This window comes from Sapajus apella, unplaced genomic scaffold, assembly GCF_009761245.1.
Source record: "Sapajus apella isolate SASKATOON/1434 unplaced genomic scaffold, GSC_monkey_1.0 scaffold1257, whole genome shotgun sequence".
NCBI classification, from domain to species: domain Eukaryota; kingdom Metazoa; phylum Chordata; class Mammalia; order Primates; family Cebidae; genus Sapajus; species Sapajus apella.
Window position 1 is genome coordinate 1 of NW_022438183.1, and position 10,816 is coordinate 10,816.

Sequence of the window (10,816 nt, forward strand, 5' to 3'; positions counted from 1 at the left end):
GACTTAGACTCCCACACAATAATAGTGGGAGACTTTAACACCCCATTGTCAACATTAGACAGATCAACCAGACAGAAAATTAACAAGGATATCCAGGACTTGAACTCAGACCTGGACCAAGCAAACCTAATAGACATTTACAGAACTCTCCACCCCAAATCCACAGAATATACATTTTTCTCAGCACCACATCACACCTACTCTAAAATTGACCACATAATTGGGAGTAAATCACTCCTCAGCAAATGCAAAAGAACGGAAATCGTAACAAACAGTCTCTCAGACCACAGTGCAATCAAGTTAGAACTCAGAATTCAAAAACTAACTCAGAACCGCACAGCTTCATGGAAACTGAACAACTTGCTCTTGAATGTTGACTGGATAAACAATGAAATGAAGGCAGAAATAAAGATGTTCTTCGAAAACAACGAGAATGAAGACACAACATACCAAAATCTCTGGGACACATTTAAAGCAGTATCTAGAGGAAAATATATAGCAATAAGTGCCCACATGAGAAGAAAGGAGAGATCAAAAATTGACACCCTATCGTCAAAACTGAAAGAGCTAGAGGAGCAAGATCAAAAAAACTCAAAGTCTAGCAGAAGACAAGAAATAGCTAAGATCAGAGCAGAACTGAAGGAGATAGAGACACAAAAAACCCTTCAAAAAATCAATAAATCCAGGAGCTGGTTTTTGAAAAGATCAACAAAATAGACAGACCACTAGCCAGATTAATAAAAAAGAAAAGAGAGAATAACCAAATTGATGCAATAAAAAACGATAAAGGTGATATCACCACAGATTCCACAGAAATTCAAACCATCATCAGAGATTATTACAAACAACTCTATGCACACAAACTAATAAACCTGGAAGAAATGGATAAATTCCTGGACACTTGCCTCCTGCCAAGCCTAAACCAGGAAGAAGCCGAAACCCTGAACAGACCCATAACAAGGTCTGAAGTTGAGGCAGCAATTAAGAGCTTACCACCCAAAAAAAGCCCAGGTCCAGATGGGTTCACAGCTGAATTCTACCAGACATACAAAGAGGAGCTGGTACCATTTCTTCTGAAACTATTCCAAACAATACAAAAAGAGGGAATTCTTCCCAAATCATTTTATGACACCAACATCATCCTGATTCCAAAACCCGGCAGAGACTCAACAAGAAAAGAAAACTTCAGGCCAATATCCATGATGAACATAGATGCAAAAATCTTCAATAAAATACTGACAAGCCGATTGCAACAACACATCAAAAAGCTTATCCACCATGATCAAGTAGGCTTCATCCCGGGGATGCAAGGCTGGTTCAACATACGCAAGTCTATAAACGTAATTCACCACATAAACAGAACCAAAGACAAAAACCACATGATTATCTCAATTGATGCAGAGAAGGCCTTTGACAAAATTCAACAGCCCTTTATGCTAAAAACACTCAGTAAGCTAGGTATCAATGGAACGTATCTCAAAATAATAAAAACTATTTATGACAAACCAACAGCCAATATCATACTGAATGGGCAAAAACTGGAAGCATTCCCCTTGAAATGTGGCACCAGACAAGGATGCCCGCTCTCACCACTGCTATTCAATATAGTATTAGAAGTTCTAGCCAGAGCAATCAGGCAAGAAAAAGAAATAAAGGGCATTCAAATAGGAAAGGAGGAAGTCAAATTGTCTCTATTTGCAGACGACATGATTGTATATCTAGAAGACCCCATCGTCTCAGCCCCAAACCTCCTGAAACTGATAAGCAAGTTCAGCAAAGTCTCAGGATACAAAATCAATGTGCAAAAATCACATGCATTCCTATACACCAGTAACAGACTTAAAGAGAGCCAAATCAAGAACAAACTTCCATTCACAATTGCCACAAAGAGAATAAAATACCTAGGAATACAACTAACAAGGAATGTAAAGGACCTCTTCAAGGAGAACTACAAGCCACTGCTCAACGAAATAAGAGAGGACACAAACAGATGGAGAAACATTCCATGTTCATGGTTAGGAAGAATCAATATCGTGAAAATGGCCATACTGCCCAAAGTAATTTACAGATTCAATGCTATCCCCATCAAGCTACCAATGACCTTCTTTGCAGAACTGGAAAAAACCACCTTAAACTTCATATGGAACCAAAAGAGAGCCCGCATAGCCAAGTCAATTCTAAGCAAAAAGAACAAAGCGGGGGGGCATCACACTACCAGACTTCAAACTATACTACAAGGCTACAGTAATCAAAACAGCATGGTACTGGTACCAAAACAGAGATATAGACCAATGGAACAGAACAGAGGTCTCGGAGGCAACACAACTTATCTACAACCATCTGATCTTTGACAAACCAGACAAAAACAAGCAATGGGGAAAGGATTCCCTGTTCAATAAATGGTGTTGGGAAAGCTGGCTAGCCATGTGCAGAAAGCAGAAACTGGACCCCTTCCTGACACCTTACACTAAAATTAACTCCAGATGGATTAAAGACTTAAACATAAGACCTAACACCATAAAAACCCTAGAAGAAAATCTAGGCAAAACCATTCAGGACGTAGGTGTAGGCAAGGACTTCATGACCAAAACGCCAAACGCATTGACAACAAAAGCCAAAATAGACAAATGGGACCTAATCAAACTCCACAGCTTCTGCACAGCAAAAGAAACAATCATTAGAGTGAATCGGCAACCAGCAGATTGGGAAAAAATTTTTGCAGTTTACCCATCTGACAAAGGGCTGATATCCGTAATTTACAAAGAACTAAAGCAGATTTACAAGAAAAAAACTAACAAGCCCATTCAAAAGTGGGCAAAGGATATGAACAGACACTTCTCAAAAGAAGACATACGTGAGGCCAACAAACATATGAAAAAATGCTCATCATCACTGGTCATCAGAGAAATGCAAATCAAAACTACACTGAGATACCATCTCACGCCGGTTAGAATGGCGATCATTAAAAAATCTGGAGACAACAGATGCTGGAGAGGATGTGGAGAAATAGGAACACTTTTGCACTGTTGGTGGGAGTGTAAATTAGTGCAGCCATTGTGGAAGACAGTGTGGCGATTCCTCAAGGACCTAGAAATAGAAATTCCATTTGACCGAGCAATCCCATTACTGGGTATATATCCAAAGGATTACAAATCGTTCTACTATAAGGACACGTGTACACGAATGTTCATTGCAGCACTGTTTACAATAGCAAAGACCTGGAACCAACCCAAATGCCCATCGACGATAGACTGGATAGGGAAAATGTGGCACATATACACCATGGAATATTATGCAGCCATCAGAAACGATGAGTTTGGGTCCTTTGTAGGGACATGGATGAACCTGGAAACCATCATTCTCAGCAAACTGACAGAAGAGCAGAAGATCAAACACCGCATGTTCTCACTCATAGGCGGGTGTTGAACAATGAGAACACATGGACACAGGGAGGGGAGCACTACACACTGGGGTCAGTTGTGGGGAAATAGGGGAGGGAGGGTGGGGGGTGGGAAGCTGGGGATAGATAGCAAGGGGAGAAATGCCAGATGTAGGTGATGGGGAGGAAGGCAGCAAATCACACTGCCACGTGTGTTCCTATGCAACAATTTTGCATGTTCTTCACATGTACACCAAAATGTAAAATGCAATAAAATAAATAAATGGGAAAAAAAAAAAAAAGAAAGAGGTTAGGAGAGTCAGAATTGGAGCAGGAGATGTGGTGATGGAAGCAGAGTTTGAGAGGGAGATTTGCAGATGCTTCACTTCTGACTTTGAAGATGGAGTTAGGGGTCATGATCCAAGGAATTGGGGTGACTTCTAGAAGCTGGAAAAGCCAAGGAACACTTTAGAGCCTCCAGAAGGAATGCAGCCCTGCTGACACCGTAACTTTAGCCTTAATAGACCTAGTTTGGGCTTCTGATTCCCAGAACTGGAAGTTGGTAGATTTGTGGTGTTTTAAGTGACTAATGTAGGGTAGTTTGTGGCAGCAGCAAGAGGAAATGAACATGACGCCAAGCATATTGGCTGATGTTGGTAATCCCAGCACTTTAAGAATCCTGGCAGAAGGATCACTTGAGGCCAGGAGTCCAAGATCAGCCTGGGCAACATAGTGAGACCCTGTCTCTACAAAAAATTAAATTGACCAGGTGTGGTGGCTTACTCCTGTAATCCTAACACTTTGGGAGGCCAAGGAGGGTGGATCACCTGATGTCAGGAGTTCGAGACCAGCCTGGCCAACATGGCAAACCCCCATCTCTACTAAAAATACAAAAGTAGCCAGGCATGGTGGCATGCATCTGTGATCCCAGCTATTTGGGAGGCTGAGGCAGGAGAATCACTTCAACCTGGGAGGTGGAGGTTGCAGTGAACTGGGATTGCACCATTGCACTCCAGCCTGGGCAAGAAGAGTGAAACTCCATTTCAAAATAAAATAAATTAGCCAGGCATGATGGCATGCACCTGTAGTTCCAGCTACTAGGGAGTCTGAGGTGAAAGAATCAGTTGAGCCTAGGAATTTGAGGTTGCAGTGAGCTGTGATTGCACCACTCCACTCCAGCCTTGGTGATAGAGTGAGATCTTGTTTTTAAAAAAATTAATGCAGTGGGAATGGGGACAGATGGCAATGTTAAATAGAATGGTCAGGGGTGGCCTCCTAAGTGAAAATTGAGCAAAGACTTGGAGGGGAAGGAGCTGGCTAAGGTGCTGAAAGAGGAGCATTGTAGGCAGAAACAGCAGAATAAAGTGTCTTAGTTATGTTTGAGGCTCTGGAAGGAGGCCAGTGGAGCAGGAGAGGGGGAGAGAATTAGGGGAGGAGGCCATGGAGTTGCTGGGTGGGGATCAGTATAGATCGTGTAAGCCCTGGGAGGTTATTGCTCGGGCTTTGGCTTTTACTATAAGATGGGAACTGCAGGAGGGTTCTGAGCAGAGAGACGACATGATCTGTCCCCTGATGTAAAAGCATTATCTGGCTGCTGAGTTGAGAGAGACTGTGGGAAGATTTGGGTAGAAGCTGGGGGTCAAGCTGTGGCAACATCCAGGTGGAAGATGATAGTGGTCCTGACCAGGGTCATGGTGGTGGTGAGAGATGGTCAGAGGGGAGAAATAGGGGAGGAGTCCAGGGAGTTGCTGGGTGGGGATCTTCAGTACATGGTGAAGACAATCAACAGGATTTCCTGACAGACTGGATGTGGGGTGTGAGAGAAGGCAGGGGTCAAGGTTGAGTTTGATTCTTTTGAATTATTAAGTAATTTTTAAAAACACTACTGCCTTTCCCAGTGTTACCAAATATGGAATGCTGGATTAAAGAAATCTCTTCAGGCTCAGTGCAGTGGCTCATGTCTGTAGTCCCAGATGTTTGGGAAGCAGAGATGGAAGTATCTTTTAAGGGCAGGAGTTCAAGACCAGCCTGGGCAACATAGCAAGACCTCCTCTCTACAAAAATATTTTTCAAAATTTAATAAAATAAATGTAGCTAGGCATGGTGATGTGTACTTGTAGTCTCAGCTACTCAGGAGGCTGAGATGGGCAGATCTCTTGAGGTCAGGAGTTTGAGGCCAGCTTGGGCAACATAACAAGACTCCTCACTCTACAAAAATATTTAAAAATTAGCCAGGTATGGTGGCACTCAACTGCACTACCAACACTGGGGAGCTGAGGCAGGAAGATGGCTTCAGCCCAGGACATTGAGGCTGCAGTGAGCTATAAGCACAAAACTACACTCCAGCCTGTGTGGCAGAGGAGGACCTTGTCTCACAATACAAATAGAAATACAAATAAAATAATGAAATCTCAAGTCAGAGCCTTTTGGCTCTGCAGCCCTTGCAACTGTGGAGCCGTGCAGTGGGGTTTTTATCACTGGGAATGAGGAGACCCCTTCCAAGTATTGTTGCCTGACTAATCAGTGTTTTAAAAAATATGTTAATTTGGCTGGGTGCAGTGGCTTACGCCTGCAATCCCAACACTTTGGGAGAATGAGGCAGGTGGATTACCTGAGGTCAGGAGGTCGAGACCAGCTTTGTCAACATGGCAAAACCTTATCTCTGCTAAAAAAAAAATACAAAAATTAGCTGGGCATGGTGGCAGGTGCCTGTAATCCAAGCTACTTCAGAGGCTGAGACAGGAGAACCATTTGAACCAGGGGTGGGGCAGAGGTTGCAATGAACTGAGATTACATGCTTCACTCCAGCCTTGGGGAAAGAGAGAGACTGTCTCAAAAAAAAAAGTATTACTTATATCAACACATAGTAGTTTTATTGTTGTTGTTTAAGATGGAGTTTGCTCTTGTTACCCAGGCCGGAGTGCAACAGCATGATCTTGACTCTCTGCAAACTCTGCCTCCCAGGTGTAAGCAATTCTCCTGCCTCAACCTCCTAAGTAGCTGGAATCACAGGTACCTGCCACCACACCTGGCTAATTTTGTATTTTTTAGTAGAGACGCGGTTTCAGCATGTTGGAGGGCTAGTCTCGAACTCTTGACCTCAGGTGATCCACACACCTCAGCCTCCCAAAGTTCTGGGATTATAGGCATGAGGCATCTCACCTAGCCAATTTTATTATTAATATGTAATGAATAATAATCATTTTAAAATTTTTGTTTTGTATTAGTTATATCAACATGTAATGATTTTATTATTAATATGTAATGAATAAAAATATTTTTAAATTTTTCTTATTTTTAACTTTAATATAATTATTTATGTAAAGAAAAAGTCTTAGCAGTCTTATATAAAGGTAAAAAATGTAATGGGATGCTAGACCCCAAAAGATTTAGAAGTATTACTCTGAGAACTTCTAGTTTAGAAATGTTCAGAGAAGCCACATACAACTTGCTACTTGATCTATTTTTATTTTTCTTTTTTGTTTTAGGATATGGGGTCTCACTCTGTCAACTAGGCTGGAGTACAGTGGTGCAATCACAGCTCACTGCAGGCTTGCACTCCTGAGCTAAGGATCCTCCTGCCTCAGCCTCCTGAGTAGCCAGGACTGTAGCTATATGTGATGACACCTGGTTATTTTTTAAATTTTTTCATACACATTGGGTCTCACTTTGTTGGTCAGACTGGTGTCAAACTCCTGGCCTCAAGTGATTCTTCTACCCCCACCTCCTATCCTAGGGGCATGATCCACCACAATCAACACTTGTTCAATTTTCTAAAAAAATTAAAATTTCTAAAGTAAGGCTTTGGCAGGAAGATAAAAGTAAAAAACAGAAGAATAAATTCTAATGATTTATTCCCACTTAGTCTTTTGACAGCAAGAACTTTTAGTAGATACATTTTTTACAAAGGCAAATAAATAATATTTTACAGGAACTTCAACACACACTATAATATTCTTACTTCTCTGACATCAGCTCTTGGTTTACTTGACTATAGCTATCAGTATTTTGCTCCTCTGATCATTTTTATCAACTTCCTCACATGTTAACTTCTCTCCAAGGTGTGTCATATTGTGACATACTGCTGCTGTATGAACATGGCCAGGGTCATCCTGTTATACATGTAGAATGCTTCCCTAATTTCTTTTTTTATGCTTTGTCTCTGTGTTTTGCATTTTTCTTACCTTTATGGTCAGAAACTCCAGAAAATCAATTGTACTAATTTATTACCATTTACTTTATTCATTAATTTGCTTATATGGAATTTTCCCCAACATACCTTATTACAGTTTCTAACCTTTTTTTTTTTTTTTTTTTTTTTCTAGGACGGGATCTTGCTCTGTTGTCCAGGTTAGAGTACAGTAGTGCTATCACAGCTGATTGCAGCCATGACCTCCCCAGTTGAAGCCATCTGCCCACTTCAGCTTTCCAAATGGATGAGACTATAGGTGCTTGCCACTATGCCCAACCGATATTTGGACTTTTCCTATACGAGGGTTCCAGAGGGCTGACTGCAAAACGTGAGTTTGCATAAATTTTGACATATGCAGAGACCAGGGGCTGGAACTAATCCTCTCTATATACTGAGGGATGACTGTATATGTTTTTACAATCATGCTGTAGGACACATATTGTTACATAGCCTTGAAAATGATAGTTTTATTGTCACATAATTTTTAATTGAGTGGGATAATAATAATAAAAGTAGCAGCTGGCCAGGTGTGGTGGATCATACCAGTAATCACAACACTTTGGGGGGCTGAGGCAGGAGGATGGCTTGAGGCCAAGAGTCTGAGACAGACTTCTGTAACAAAGGGAGTCAACATCCCTACAGAAAGGTATATGCATTAGCCTTGTGTGGTGGCATGTGTCTGTACTTCCAGCTACTTGAGTCCAGGGAGTCCTCCAGCCTGGGTGACAGAGTGAGACCCTGTCTCAAAACAACAAAAAAACTAGCAGCTAACATTAACTGATCTTTTACCAGGTGCCTATAAATACTATAGTTTAATTTCTTTAAGTGTTTCTTCTTTTACTTAAGCACTCTGTCTTAAATTACTCCCAGATTTTCACTGCGTTTGTGCAGATGACCTTTTGTTTAGATTGAATTGTCTCTAAAGGTATTTCCAGAAATGCGATTACTGTCAGTCATGGTGAATGGACATTCTCATTGCCCTTGATATAAACTGACAGGTTTTGGGTGCCTCCCAGCTATAATCCCAGCACTTTGGGAGGCTAAGGCATGAAGATTTCTTGAGGCCAGACATTGGAGGAGGCAGTAATAGAGACACTGTCTCTGTTATTCTAAAAAATTGCCAAACTTTACCTTGGAAGGCTTATATACAATTTAAACACCCTCCATAGTATAAGAAAGTGCCCATTTCACTGCACCTTTGCCAGCACATGGTATTATAATTTAATAAGTTTTTTATTATTTTAAACAGAGAAAAGCCCTCATGTTGCTTTATTTATTTGTCACATTTCAACATCTTTCCTTATCTTAGCTTATTAGCTCTGTTACTTTTCTGTCTGTAATTGGTTTTCTTTGTTGTTTTGTTCTTTGAGATGGGGTCTTGCTCTGCCACCCAGGCTTGACTGGAGTGCCAAATTGTGGCTCACTGCAGCCCTGACCTCCCAGGCTCAAACTACCCTCTCTCTTCAGCTTCCTGAGTAGCTTGGACCACACATGTGTGCCACCACACCCAGCTAATTTTTTCTTTATTTTGGATAGAGACAGGGTCTTGCTGTGTTGCCCAGGCCAGTCTCTAGCTCCTGGTCTCAAGCAGCCCTCCTGTATTGGCTTCTTAAGTTGCTGGAATTTTAGGCATGAGCCACCATGCCTGTCCTTGGTTAGACCTATATTCTCTAGAGTTCTCTTGACTTTATGCTAGCCAATCTCATTATGCTGTAGATATTCCTCAAGAAGAGCAACCTCAAGGCACATAAGCGTCAGGTTCCCCAGTGTTTAAATGAAGGAAAAAATGCTAAGAGCAGCCAGAGAGAAAGGTCGGGTTACCCATAAAGGGAAGCCCATGATACTAACAGCAGATCTCTCAGCAGAAACCCCATAGGCCAGAAGAGAGTGGGGGCCAATATTCAACATCCTTAAAGAAAAGAACTTTCAACCTAGAATTTCATAACCAGCCAAACTAAGCTTCATAAGTGAAGGAGAAATAATTTTTTTTACTAATAAGCAATGGCTCAGAGATTTCATCACCATCAGTCCTGCTTTATAAGAACTCCTGAAAGAAGCACTAAAAATAGAAAGGAACAACCGGTACTAGCCACTCCAAAAATATACCAAATGGTAAAGGCCATCAACACAATAAAGAAACTGCATCAAAAAATGGTCAAAACAACCAGCTAGCATCAAAATGGTAAGATCAAATTCACAAATAACAATATTAACCTTAAATGTAAATGGGCTAAATGCCCCAATCAAAAGACACCAACTGGCAAATTGGATAACAAGTCAAAACCCATCAATGTGCTGTATCCAGGAAACCCATCACATGCAAGGATACACATAAGCTCAAAATAAAAGGATGAAGGAAGATTTACCAAGCAAATGGAGAGAAAAAAAAGGAGGAGTTACAACCCTAATCTCTGATGAAATGGACTTTAGACCAACAAAGATCAAAAGAGACAAAGAAGGACATTACATAACGGTAAAAGGATCATGCAACAAGAAGAGCTAACAATCCTAAATATATACCCACCCAATACAGGAGCACCCAGATATATAAAGCAAGTTCTTAGTGACCTAAAAAGAGACTTAGACTTCCACATAATAAAGTGGGAGTCTTTAATACTCCACCATCAATATTAGATCAACGAGGCAGAAAACTAACAAGGACATCCGGGACTTCAACTCAGACCTGGACTAACCAAACCTGATAGACATTTACAGAACTCTCCACCCCAAATCCACAGAATATACATTCATCTCAGCACAATATCACACCTACTCTAAAGTTGACCACATAATTGGAAGTAAATCACTCCTCAGCAAATGCAAAAGAATGGAAATCACAACAAACAGTCTCTCAGACCACAGTGCAATCAAATTAGAACTCAGAATTTAGAAATTAACTCACAACCACACTTCATGGAAACAACCACTCGCTCTTGAATGTTGACTGGATAAACAATGAAATAAAGGCAGAAATGAAAATGTTCTTCAAAACCAACAAGAACAAAGACACAACATACCAGAATCTCTGGGACACATTTAAAGTAGTGTCTAGAAGAAAATTTTTAGCAATAAATGACCACATGACAAGCACGGAAAGATCTAAAATTGACACCTTATCATCAAAATTGACAGAGTTAGAGGAGCAAGATCAAAAAAACTCCAAAGCTAACAGAAGACAAGAGATAACGAACATCAGAGCAGAACTGAAGGTGATAGAGACACAAAAACCCTTCCAAAAAAAAATC

General features: G+C 40.9%; 1 long non-coding RNA gene across 1 annotated transcript; it reads right to left on the bottom strand.

The window, feature by feature from the left end:
- Positions 1-61: 61 nt before the first annotated feature.
- On the bottom strand, positions 62-10,571 carry LOC116546713. The gene is made up of 2 exons (XR_004266813.1): positions 10,270-10,571; positions 62-126 (listed from the first exon to the last, which is right to left on the bottom strand). It is a non-coding gene; the product is annotated as an uncharacterized LOC116546713 (long non-coding RNA).
- Positions 10,572-10,816: the final 245 nt, after the last annotated feature.